The sequence below is a fragment of the Camelus dromedarius genome, chromosome 13 (assembly GCF_036321535.1).
Source record: "Camelus dromedarius isolate mCamDro1 chromosome 13, mCamDro1.pat, whole genome shotgun sequence".
In the NCBI taxonomy this organism is placed as follows: Eukaryota; Metazoa; Chordata; class Mammalia; order Artiodactyla; family Camelidae; genus Camelus; species Camelus dromedarius.
This window is the reverse complement of record NC_087448.1, coordinates 15583282-15595142: the sequence shown is the minus strand read 5'-3', so window position 1 is coordinate 15595142 and position 11861 is coordinate 15583282. Positions and strand designations below refer to the sequence as shown.

Genomic DNA, 11861 nt, shown 5'->3' with positions numbered 1-11861 from the left:
TCCAAGTAAGTAGGTTTAAATGAATTTACATATTCCAAAATCCTGATTACCGTAAAAAATGTATACATTAACAATTAAATCTCTCATGCTGTAGTCATAGAAAACAATTGATTACATGTTAGATTTCCACAGAAATATTGTTAGGTGTCTAAAAACAGTTTTTCAAAAGTAAGAATAGTGCAGTGTGGACTTGAATTGGAAATAAACTATGAGATAAATAACTCTCTCCTGCTAAGAAACCTGTATATAGGTGGGATTTCCCATGATTCAGAGAGTGTGATGAACACTTACTCACAGCACCCCTCCTCCCAGCCATCCTCCTTTACAGCAGAAAATAAAGCTTTAAAGAAAAAGGAATTGACCTATCAGTCAATGCTAGCCAGAAGTAATGTAGAATAGACTTCTAATAAAAATTTACAGTTTTCTCCTTTAACTCATTAATAATAGTTATAGAAAGATTAAATATTGTGAAATTTCAGATTTGTCCGCCTATTTTTTTTAAGCAGAAATATCTAGAAAATAGATCCTTGATATAAAAGACTAGCAAAAATAAGAGTTAATCATTTATTTTTTATATCACCACTAACTGGGCGATTGGATTTAAGCAAAGCATGACAAAAGGAGTCAGAAAGATAGTAAATAGCACTATCATCAAGTTGTGAACGTGGACAACTTTAACTTTTGGATATTATAGGCATCTTCTGTTAATATGCTTTTAAAAGTTGACTTGTAAAATCACGAAATTGTGGCATGTGCTTTCCAATAAGTACTTACTGTATTAGTTAAAACTAATTTAAAATTACTGCATTTGTAGTAAATGCTATGAATCCTCACTTCTTTTAACGATTATGTTTCTGAGAATTCTGGAATTTCCTAAACCACAACGTGTAGAAGGAGGTGCACTCCTAGGCTCTTTTTCTCAGCTTTGTGGTTGTTTACGAGGTTCTTTCCGAGATCTACTATTTCTACAGGGGAGCCAAGAGTTCTTACTAAATGCAGCTGGGTATGGGAGGAAGACCAGGTACTGCAGCTGTGAAACCTCTGCTCGGGCATGCGTTTTGGTTTACACGGCCGGGTTAAGGAAACACATTTCAGCGATTCTTGCACTCACAAGGCTCGGGTGCAGGGCATTTATCTCTGTGTCTAAAACGATCTTTGCACTGAGTAATCCCGTTTCGACGTGAGACTAAGTAATTGGGGTTTTACCTATTTTTGGCATGAAGCAGGCCCCTAATTACCACCGAGACCCATCACGGGCAAGGAAAGTAAGAAATAGCAATCGCATCGCGTATACGTCGAGTGCCAGCGGGAGCAGAGCCCCCAGGAAGCCGCAGGAAGCGTGCGCTTCCAGGAGGGTGTGCGGCGCGCGGGGGACTGCACGCGCGCGGAGCTTGTTAACGGAGGGCGTGCCGGAGGCGTGGCGCGAGGTGTCCCGGCGAGGCGCTCCGCGAGGCGGGCGTCGGTGGGCGGGCGGCGGGGGAGCGCGGCCGGGGGAAGGCAGCGCGGCGCCGCGAGCGGCTCCCGGCTCCCGCTCTCCCGGCCGCCGAGCTCGAGCCGCCGAGGGCGGGGCCTGCGGTGATTGGCGGGCGGGCGGGGAGGTCGGAAGTACTTTGTTTTTTATGCTAATGAGGGAGTGGGGCTTGTCCGTATTTACGTTGAGGCGGGAGCCGCCGCCCTTCATTCACCCACATGGTCCTTCGAGGTGCTGCCGCTGCCGCCCGACCTGCGTCTTCGCGCCACTTCGCGCCCTCGGGCGAGGCCGAGGGGGTGGGGACGACCCCCACCGCGCCGCCGCGGCTCGCGCCCTTCGCGAAGCCCCTCGGCGGGGCGGGCAGGCCGGCCGGCCGCACCCCCGGCCTGGGGCCTCCGGTCGTAGTAAAGCGGAGGTGGGTGGGGAGGCGGGAGCGAGAGCCCGCGGCGGGCGAGGCGAAGATGGTGGCGGCTACTCCTCCTGGTGAGTCTGCCCGCCCCTCCGCCGAGTGAGTGAAACCTGTTGTGTGTGGCCCGGTCCGGAGGGCGGGTGGGGCGGAATGGCCCGGGGTAGCGTGGCGGCGGCGGCGTGGCCGGGGACCGGGGCGGGTCTCGGGCCGTTGGCCGCCCCGGCGTGTGGCTGCGGCGACTCGCTGTCCCCTCGCTCGCACGCGGGCTGGCGGAGGGGCAGGGCCGGGCCGCGGACGGGAGGGTGGGAGGGGGCGGCGTGCGCGCGGCGGCCGCGCCCGGGACCCGCGCGGACCCTGCCTGGGCCGGCGGGGCGGGTGGGTGGGCGCGGGGCGCACACAATGGCCCCTCGGGGAAGGGACGCGCGCGGCCTGCGCCCCCTCCATGGCTCGGGGCGCACGCGGGGCGCCGGGTCCCCGGGTAGGGAAAGTTTCTCCCGGGGGCGAGAGTTAAAGCGCCTCCAGAACAAAGCGGCGGCGGCAGCGGCACATGGGGCAGGCCGCGGGCCGGGAGGGGGTGCGCCCACGAGGTACCTGCGCGCCGGCGGGCGGCGCGGCGTGGCCCGGAGCCCGCGGGCCCCTAAACTTTGTGAGCGCGAGGGTGGGCGGAGGGCGCGGGTGCTCCGGGCGGCGCGGCCTGGACGCCACCCCCACTCCGTGTGGGCTTTGTTACCCCGCGTGGGCAGCCCCCGGGCGGGGCTCGCAACTTCCCGGGCCGTGGCCCGCGGGGCAGGCCCGGGCCGGCCTCGGCGGCGGCGTGGAGCCGTCCTCGGCCGCCCGCTGGCTGGGAGCGCGGCGCGGGAGGGCCGGCCCGGCTCGGCGGGAGCGGCGGCCGCGCCGCCATGTTCCTGCGGGGCGGGCTGCGCGGGGGTGAGGGCGGGGGACATGGCGGCGACTGCGCGCCGCCGCCGATTGTTCCCGGCTTAGGCCTCGGGCCGCGTGCGACGGGCACCGCAGTTGCGGAGCCCCCGCCCCTCTGGGCCGGGCTAGGGGGGGTCGGGGGACACAAAGGAGGGGCGGCGCGCCCGCGTCCCCGCCGCTCGGGCCTGGGCGCCGCCGGTCGCCGCGCGGCTGCCGCCGGGAAACGGGTTGGAGGTGGGGGGTGCCGTGTCCGGCGGGGCCCGACTCTGACCCACCGCCCCCTTGTGGCCGCGTAGGGAATAGCAGGGCCGCGCGCCCCCTTGTGCGACATGTGCTGCCGGCCCGGGCTCCATGAGCGTGGCGGGCACTTTGCAGTCTCGGGTGCTCCTGCCCCTTTTTCTGTTCCTAAGAGAGACCAAAGGGCACGGAAACCGGAGGAAGCAGGCTCGCTTCTGCAATATCACTGAAAGGAAAAATGAGCATAGTGCTATCTCGACCACATCTGTTGGGGAAACAACTCTTTATCCCGGCTTGCAGCCACGAGGTCTTGATTGGGGGAGGGGTGGTGAAGAATAGTCCCTTTGCTGCTGCTTTTCCCTTATTGGAGCTGTACAGCAGTTAAAGATTGCTGTTGGTCATTCTCGAGTATTTCAGAATCTTTTAAAATAAGACAAGAATCTAACGCCCGCGGGTTTTTCAACTTTATTCTTTAACACTTTTTCACCCGCATATTGTTGGCCTCTTTAAACCCCGCCAGTAATGCCTGACTGCATTATCCTCAGTTTTGCAAACGGATGTAATTAATGGATATACTGGAGTTGGGAAAGAACAAATTTGAAATATAGATTTAAGGGTGGTAGTAATTTTGAGCAAATATTTGTCTTTTTTCCTATCTCCCCCTCCCCCTTCCAGTCACACACGTGGACCTAACTGCACCAAAAGCTTTTCTAAGGATACTTGCTGAGAAGAAAGTTCTCCCTAGTGGGTAAGTGTATTTTAATTTTCTTTGTTCACTTTTTAAAAAAACAAATTTCTTTTGACTTTCTTTAATCTTTCATTTTAATAAATAAGATGGGATTGGGTTTTCAAAGAGTGAGATACGTATTTTTGTACTCTATCCAATTACCTTTTCTAGAAAATTAACTTACTGTGGGTTAACTAATATGTAAGTTAGTAAAAATAATGCAAATATCATTATATATCTTTGCGAACTGATGCAGTTTACAAAATTTAGAATTGCTTTAAGGTGGGTGATGGATCTAATCTGGAGTAAATTTTCATGGCTTAAAATAATTTAACTGGGACATTTAAGTTCTACAGCCAGCTGATACACTTGAAATGTAGTCTGAACAGTAATTTTATTAATCAATTTACCAAGTAATTGCTAACTGGAGGCCGGAAGAAAAGAAAAATGTTTTGCCACGTGGATGTGAAGATTTCCTCTAAAAGGTATATGAGTCAAATTGTCCTGTTGCTGTATTAATTTGCATTCATAAACAGTCTGATTTTGATTTTTTATGCCTTTGGAAACAGCCAAGTAAAGGAAGAGCCAGCACTTTCTCTTATAGTATTAGAATGATAGTTATGATTGTCTTGTGGGGGAAATAAAACTTCTAAATTTAAGGTCTAAATGTGCTTTTAAATGGAACTTGTGGATTTGAGATTCATTTTCTTCCCCATTAGGGTTTATGCTGACTTTTGTATGTTTTCTGTTAAGAGTTTGAGGTGTTATTTTATCTAATTATTTATTTCAAATTTAGCAGGAATAAAGACAACATCACCTTGTTAAACTGAAGATTGTGACCAGTCAGAATAATGTCAAAGTGCTTACAGTGCAGGTAGTGATATGTGCATCTACTGCAGTGAAGGCACTTGTAGCATTATGGTGACAGCTGCCTCGGGGAGCCAAGGTGGGCTTGAAAGCGCAGGGCCTGCTGACGTTCAGTGCTTTTTGTTCTAAGGTGCATCTAGTGCAGATAGTGAAGTAGATTAGCATCTACTGCCCTAAGTGCTCCTTCTGGCATAAGAAGTTATGTTTTCATCTAATAATCCAAGCCAAGCAAGTATATAGGTGTTGTAATACTTTTTGTTTGCAGTTCTCTGTTAGTTTTGCATAGTTGCACTACAAGAAGAATGTAGTTGTGCAAATCTATGCAAAACTGATGGTGGCCTGCTATTTCCTTCAAGTGATTTTTACTAATCTTGTGTACTTTTATTGTGTCGATGTAGAATCTGCCTGGTGTGTGTGATGTGACAGCTTGTGTAGCACTAAAGTGCTTATAGTGCAGGTAGTGTGCAGTGATCTACTGCATTATGAGCACTTGAAGTACTGCTAGCTGTAGAACTGCAGCCTCGGCCTGTCGCCCAGTCAGACTGACCAGTTACTGAGCACTGTTCTATGGTTAGTTTTGCAGGTTTGCATCCAGCTGTGTGATATTCTGCTGTGCAAATCCATGCAAAACTGACTGTGGTAGTGAAAAGTCTGTAGAAAAGTAAGGGAAAATCAAACCCCTTTCTACACAGGTTGGGATCGGTTGCAATGCTGTGTTTCTGTATGGTATTGCACTTGTCCCGGCCTGTTGAGTTTGGTGGGGATTGTGACCAGAAGATTTTGAAAATTAAATATTACTGAAGATTCAACTTCCACTTCTAACCGTTCCAGAGAAATGAAGTATTTTTTTAAATCTTAGTAATTACTTTGTCAGTGTAAAAATTCATATATATGTATATATACAACTTGTGTTCCTTGAAATCAAATTTTGTGATGCTTTGTACAAAAACATTTCTACTTCTGAAGTTACATGTCATATTTGACTAAGTCTTTGCTAATTTTTTTGTCATTAGATTTATCTGGTTATCAGGTATTCCATTAGGGTTATTTGTGTCTGTAAAGAAAATTGACTTTAATAACTGTCATGATAATCTAAAGTGAGGATATGCCCTTTTGCTATCTTTGGACCTAGTATTCAGAATGTTTAATCTAAAAATAAGTTGTTTCTTTACATTATTCAAGAATTTAAATATGGTAAAAATGCCATTCTATTTAAAGCATTGTGTAAAGAAAGTTATTTTGTTAAAGCATGAAATTCAGATTTGGGAAGGAAAATTGTCTTTTGCTTCTAGTAAACATATACCATTTTACCCAGTAGTGCTGTTCTTGATATGTAACTGCTAATTGGTTATATGCATGTTCTCTTTGTAATTGTTAATGATGTATAAACTGTTACTGACCCTGAAATTATTCTTAGCTTTCTGGAACTTAAAAAATAGGTATTAAAAAGAAAATAAGACATGCTGATGCTAAATAGGTGGCAGGTGTGTATGTGTGCAGATCTTAATGCCAAGAGTGTAGCAGCTGGGTGGGTATCTGAAACTAGTTTTTGTCTTAAATTTGTAGTTAATATTTATGTTTCCTATTTCCTTCTTAAACCAGACTTGCACAACAAAATAATGACAGTTGACTTAGGCTTATGTGACTTGTGTCACTGGAATGGAACCTAAGAAAGAAGCAGTTAGAGTATTTACATTTCTGCCTCTATCATGTGTTTTGTCTGTAGCCTATGTTTCATATGTGTAGAAAAATGTGGGTTAATTTAAGAATGATCAGATTTTAAATGATCAGTTGTCGACATTAGACCCAAGCTGAATTTTGGAAGAAGGATGCTATATTCTGTGAAATATATTTCCATAACCTTACTTGATATATACAACTTGATACATTTATAAAACATCACTTTAAAATACACAATGTTAAATTGTAAGTTTAATCCCTAATATATCCCTGTAAGAAATTTAAGGAGTTTAATTATGGATCCCTGAATAGAAAAAATAAGAACTTCACAGTTCTATAGTTTATTAAAAGGTTAATTTCCAGAGTGAGAAAGTATTAAGGATTACGTGGTGATTTACAAAATGGAGATTAATTATCTTTGAGTTCTTAAACCTTTTGAATTGAAGGAAACAAAAATTGTTTTGGTGGTTTAATGACATACTACTTTAAGTGCTCTAAAAGTCCTATAATAGCATGGCTTACAGTAGTCTGCAAAATGGTGTGCTGTGGTTATAAGTGAAAAAGTGATGTTTACATCTACCAAATCATGTGATTTTATTGTAAAGCTTTGGGGGAAATACTGTAGGGTTATTCGAAGTGGAACAGTGATAAAAAACCTGCCAGATGATTTCTTTAATATGCTAAAATGTAAGTCAAATAACTGTTAATAACAGAATCGTGAAGTTAAATGGTAGATGCTTCCTAGATGCTGAACTCATGTAGTAGTTGTGTTCAGAACTTACCTGGACTTTGAATGAATGAATGTTTTCATGTGGGGGGTGGCAGTAGGGCTAAGGTTGTATAGGGTTTAGTAGGAATTGCATTTGATTTGTTTTTGCTTTAAGATGTGTGGCAAATTTTGTGTTCTTGAACCTGTTAAGGTTTTCTTAGGCATGACAATAGTTTTCAAGTAGCCCTAACAAATGTGAATATAAAGATTCACATTTATCCAGCCTTTTTGAGATAGAACTAAGTGAACACATTAATTGTACCTGATAATTGCCTCATCTGTAATTGACCTGGGGGAAAACAGCTCTAACCTTTTTTCTTTGTGTTTTAACCTTGAAATTCCTTAAGACTTGATGTTTCAAGTTTGGGGGAGGGGTGTGTGTAGCCTTAAGACTTTTCAGGAAAAAACCTCATAATATTTTGCATTTTATTCATAGTTTTTCAGTCTGTTTAAAAGGAAAGCACTTAGGGTTTTACATTTTTTCAAAGGCACTTGGAAAAGTAGTGGTGATTTTACTAAAAACCTTGAGGTCTTCATTTTACAGGCAACCTATCTAAGCACAGCAAGCCAGACTTGAGTTTTTCCCTGTAGTTTGAAGATCCCTACAGAATGATTGCTGACAAAATGCAACCTACCGCTGCCTGGAGAACCATTCAGTGTCACATCAAAGTTTACTATGTATTTAATGAAGTACTACTCTTAGCAGTTGACAACCCTGGTATAATTTGTCTAACATTAAAATTGGGAGCCTCTGAGCTGAGCAGTAAAGGTAAGGAGAGCTCAGTACACAAGGCCAATTTTTGTTGTCCGGCTGGAAATAATACCATGCTTATTTGAGACTGCGTATTATTCTTTACCTTAGAAGTTGTTAAGCTTTCATTGTGCTTAAAGTCTGAATTTAATGTAGTTTTCTGTTCTGATAAGTTGCATTCAGGATGTAATATTCTTACTGAGTTTTAAAGGATTACTAAAATGGATGTATTCCATGAATTTTATAATCATAGGAAAATTACAGACGGCTTAGTTTTCCTTTTTCTAATCGAGCACAGATACAGCATTCAGAGATGCTTACGTATTTGCAGTTTGGTCATGCTGTTTGAGTTGTTTTAGTGCATTTAATGTAAATAAAATTATGCATTTTTAAACTACTTGTTAAATTGCCCAGAATAAGCATGTGAAATAAAAATTTTAAGGTTATTCTTGGTTGTGGCAGTTTTTCTGTTTTTTTTTTTTTTTGTAATGTAAAAGATCCAAACATCTTTGTTTATTAACTGAGGTAATTGGGGAAGTCGGAAAGGTACCCAAGTTACTTACCTGTATTATCCTCCCTAACTTAAGTATCTATGACATCTCTTGTTTGCACCCTAATTTTCTAGATAAAAATGAGATCAGCAAAATTTATTTGCAAGAAGGTTATAAAACTGGTAAATTGGCTCTGAATTCAAACCCATGTCAAAAATCAGTCTGTAAAAAGTCCTTGACTTACTGTTTTGAGTTTTCAGATCACTTTTAAATTTAATTTGGAGATTGATTTGAGTTCCTGATATATTAACCAAAAATCTGTTAAGGACTCCAGTTACGAATTGTTAATTTATCTTAAAACTGTAGATCATAAGTACCTAAAAACCAGCCAGTTGAAGGGGCGAGTGTAGCTCAGTACAGTGGTAGAGTGCTTGCTTAGTATGCACGAGGTCCTAGGTTCAGTCCCCAGTACCTCCATTAAAAAATAAATAAAAGCCTAACCGCCCTCCCCACCAAAACACAGCCAGTTGAGATGTTACTGATTTAATTAAGTGGAGCATCTCTTGTTACTGAGATACTGTACATAAATTGATAAAGTTCTCTTGCCTATTGCTGCATTGAAGTTTAACCAAAGTGTGAAAAGTCTTAACTGCTTTTAGTAAATACCACATTATTTGTTCATAGTCGGTTTGAATGTTCCTTAATGGGTCTGTAGTATATTTAAGAGTAATGAAATGGGGTATATTCTCCAAAACCCTTAGCAATTTGAGGGTTCAAAAAAGCCATAGTACATATTTTAAAAATAAGATAACTAGGTTGTACTTAGGGCTGGTAAACAACAGTTTCAGTCTCATGCAGTTTTAAATACTTAAAAAAAGTTAAAAAGTAAATGCCAACATAAATGCAGGTTTATATATAGTCCTTAATGAGGCAAATATTTAATACGGTATAGAGGTAAAGAACAAAAAACCTGAGGTTGGCAGCAAATGGTGCCAAATTAAATGATCACTATAGTATTCCCATTCTTAAATGCATGGTTAACACTGGAGACCTACATTCAGTATATAGTACACAAGAGAAAATTAGCATGTGCTCATTTTACATGTTTGCTTATAAGAAGTGTTTGTACTATGAAACTGTTAATTTAGTGCTGACTTTATGTTAGACTATAAGACGTTGAAAAGTTCTGAAATTCCATTGGTAAACTTTAAAGGACTCATTCTTAACAATACTTAATTCAGTTGTAATCTGTAGGAATACCACTATTCCACAGGTTGAGAGAGCTGGGACTTCTGAACTTTGCAAGGGTAGATGAAAATTTTCACATTGGGTCAGGTATTCAAGTATGAACCCCTCGAGCCACAGGTGGCCTTAGGCTACCTGTCAAGTTCGGTGAAGATCACTTGCTGGAATTCTAGAGTGATTACACATGTACCAGGATAAGGTTCATAACCACAGTTGGGCATTATAATTACCCAAAGATACTTTTAAAAATATAAAGTCCTGCAACTTTCATCCAGATGCATTAGATAGAATCTTTGTAGAGTACGCAGGGCTGACTGCTAGGAAGATAAGCATTATGAGAAGTCTGTTGATCTTGATGAACCTGTTTATGAATGTAACCATTTCCCTAAATTGTCCAAAATGATGAGCGGAAGGAATGCAGGACAGCAGAGCAGCCCCTTGAAGTCTGGAGGTGAAAGTGCATGAGGCTGGAGGATTGCTGTTTTCACCATTTTATGTTTCATATATTTTAATTCTCTTAGTTTTATGGCTGCCTGTTTTGCTTGGCATGACACCTTTCGGCCAGCATCAGCCTTAAATTTGCTTCTGAATCACAGGCTTTTCCTCTCCCAACTTGAGGTCGCAGTGTCTTCTGCAGTGTTTTGGTAACAGCACCTAATACACCAGGTGTGCAGTAATAGCCTTCATGCTGCACTGGATTTCCTTGAGGATTGGCTCTTGTCACATTGCTCTACAGGGTCATTCTAAAGGCAAGGAGCTTTCCAGTCTGCTTTGCCCCAAAAGAATTGTCAAACTTGAACTTTATCCCACCCTTTAATTTTCTAAAATTTCTCCTAAGTTTAGGATGTAGTTCCTGTCGAGTTTTGAACATTTTTGGTACCTTATTCTGCCTTTGACTGTACTGCTAGTCATAATATAATGGACTGCTTTTAAAATGGGAAACTTGTTTGAGCCTTCAGCTCACCCACTAATCGTCTTTGTACAGTGACCTTTTATTTTTCTGCCTCCCCTCATCCCCACCTTTTACTCTAGACTGACTTCTTCATGGACTTTGTACTTTTTCTTCCCTTAGCCTGGAAAAATCTCTCCCCAGATAACTGATTTAATCCTATTTGCTTCTAGTCTTTGCACAAATGTCAAACTTACTCTTCCTGACTACATTCTCTGTTCCCTTTCCCTAGGTCATTTTTCCTAAATACACTGTTAGTGGCGTCATTCTTAGAAATGTAGGATCTGAGGCCCATCCCCAACCAGAACTAGGATCTTTTGTTTTTTAAAAAAACTACTACTCCCTCCCTTCGCACTAGGATGCTCCTCCATGAGGGCAGAGGTTTGAAAATGGTTCATTGGCACACAGTCGCCATTTTAAAGGGTACCCAGCACAGAGAGGGTACCTGGGAAGTTGTGGGTGAGTGGATGGAAGTTCCCATGGGTGAATGTGGCTGGCTGGTAGGCTCATTGGAAGCTAATGGCAAACGTGAAAAAAAGACATTGGTCTGCTTTTACGTTTGGGACTTAGAAATGAGGTAATTGTAAAGTGCATTACTGGTAATCTATTAAATATCTGGTAGAAGGGGAGGGATTAGAGTAGTGTTAGTAGGAAGGGGACAGGTAAGTAGAAAACAATTTACAGTAACCGGTAATCCTCTGAAGTGAAAACCTTTCTCCTAAGTGAAGGGTCAAGAAAATAGAAGACCTTCCCCTTGTATGTTCATTTGTGTGGCAGTGTAATGGTGATACGTTGGAAGTAAATCTTGAACTCCATTTTTAAATCTCAAAAATGAGCCACTGATGTTCAGACCACCAGGGTGAAGGAGAGCACGCCACGCCACCGACAAGAAGGAGGGTGACCGTGCAGGTGGTTGTGGCAGGTCTGCAACAAGATTTTGCTGCTGGAATGAAGTTGGGCTCTGTCTTATAGGTTTGTTTGTTTTTTCTTTTTAACTTCTTATCCCCGGTTTTGTTCTCCACTCTTAAATCTGCGTTTTTGGTCATCAGACAACTTGTCATTAGAATATGATAGTGCTGACAAATACCATATGGTGTTCTCACTTTTGACTTTAATCCACAGAAGGTTTCAGGGATATAAAAAGTCCTACACTGGTACAGGGTACCTTGATTACATTTTAAGTTGTTTCTGGCACCCTGAGACAGCAGTGTCCCAGTAAAACCAGTATGCTTGAGGGATACTGTAAGAAAAGGGGACTGGAGGAAGGAAAGCCAGGTATCTTCTCAGGTTAACTTTGGGAAGCACGATACAGAAGTTTGTATGGCAGATCCTTGAAGCTACACATGT

At 43.2% G+C, this 11861-nt stretch overlaps 1 long non-coding RNA gene across 2 annotated transcripts; it reads left to right on the top strand.

The window, feature by feature from the left end:
• The first annotated feature begins 1829 nt into the window (after window positions 1-1829).
• LOC135322764 (uncharacterized) lies at window positions 1830-8275 on the top strand. Of its 2 annotated transcripts, XR_010383591.1 has the most exons (4): window positions 1830-1954; window positions 3711-3783; window positions 4177-4247; window positions 7623-8275. It is a non-coding gene; the product is annotated as an uncharacterized LOC135322764 (long non-coding RNA). The 2 variants fall into 2 exon arrangements; XR_010383590.1 differs by lacking the exon at window positions 4177-4247.
• Window positions 8276-11861: the final 3586 nt, after the last annotated feature.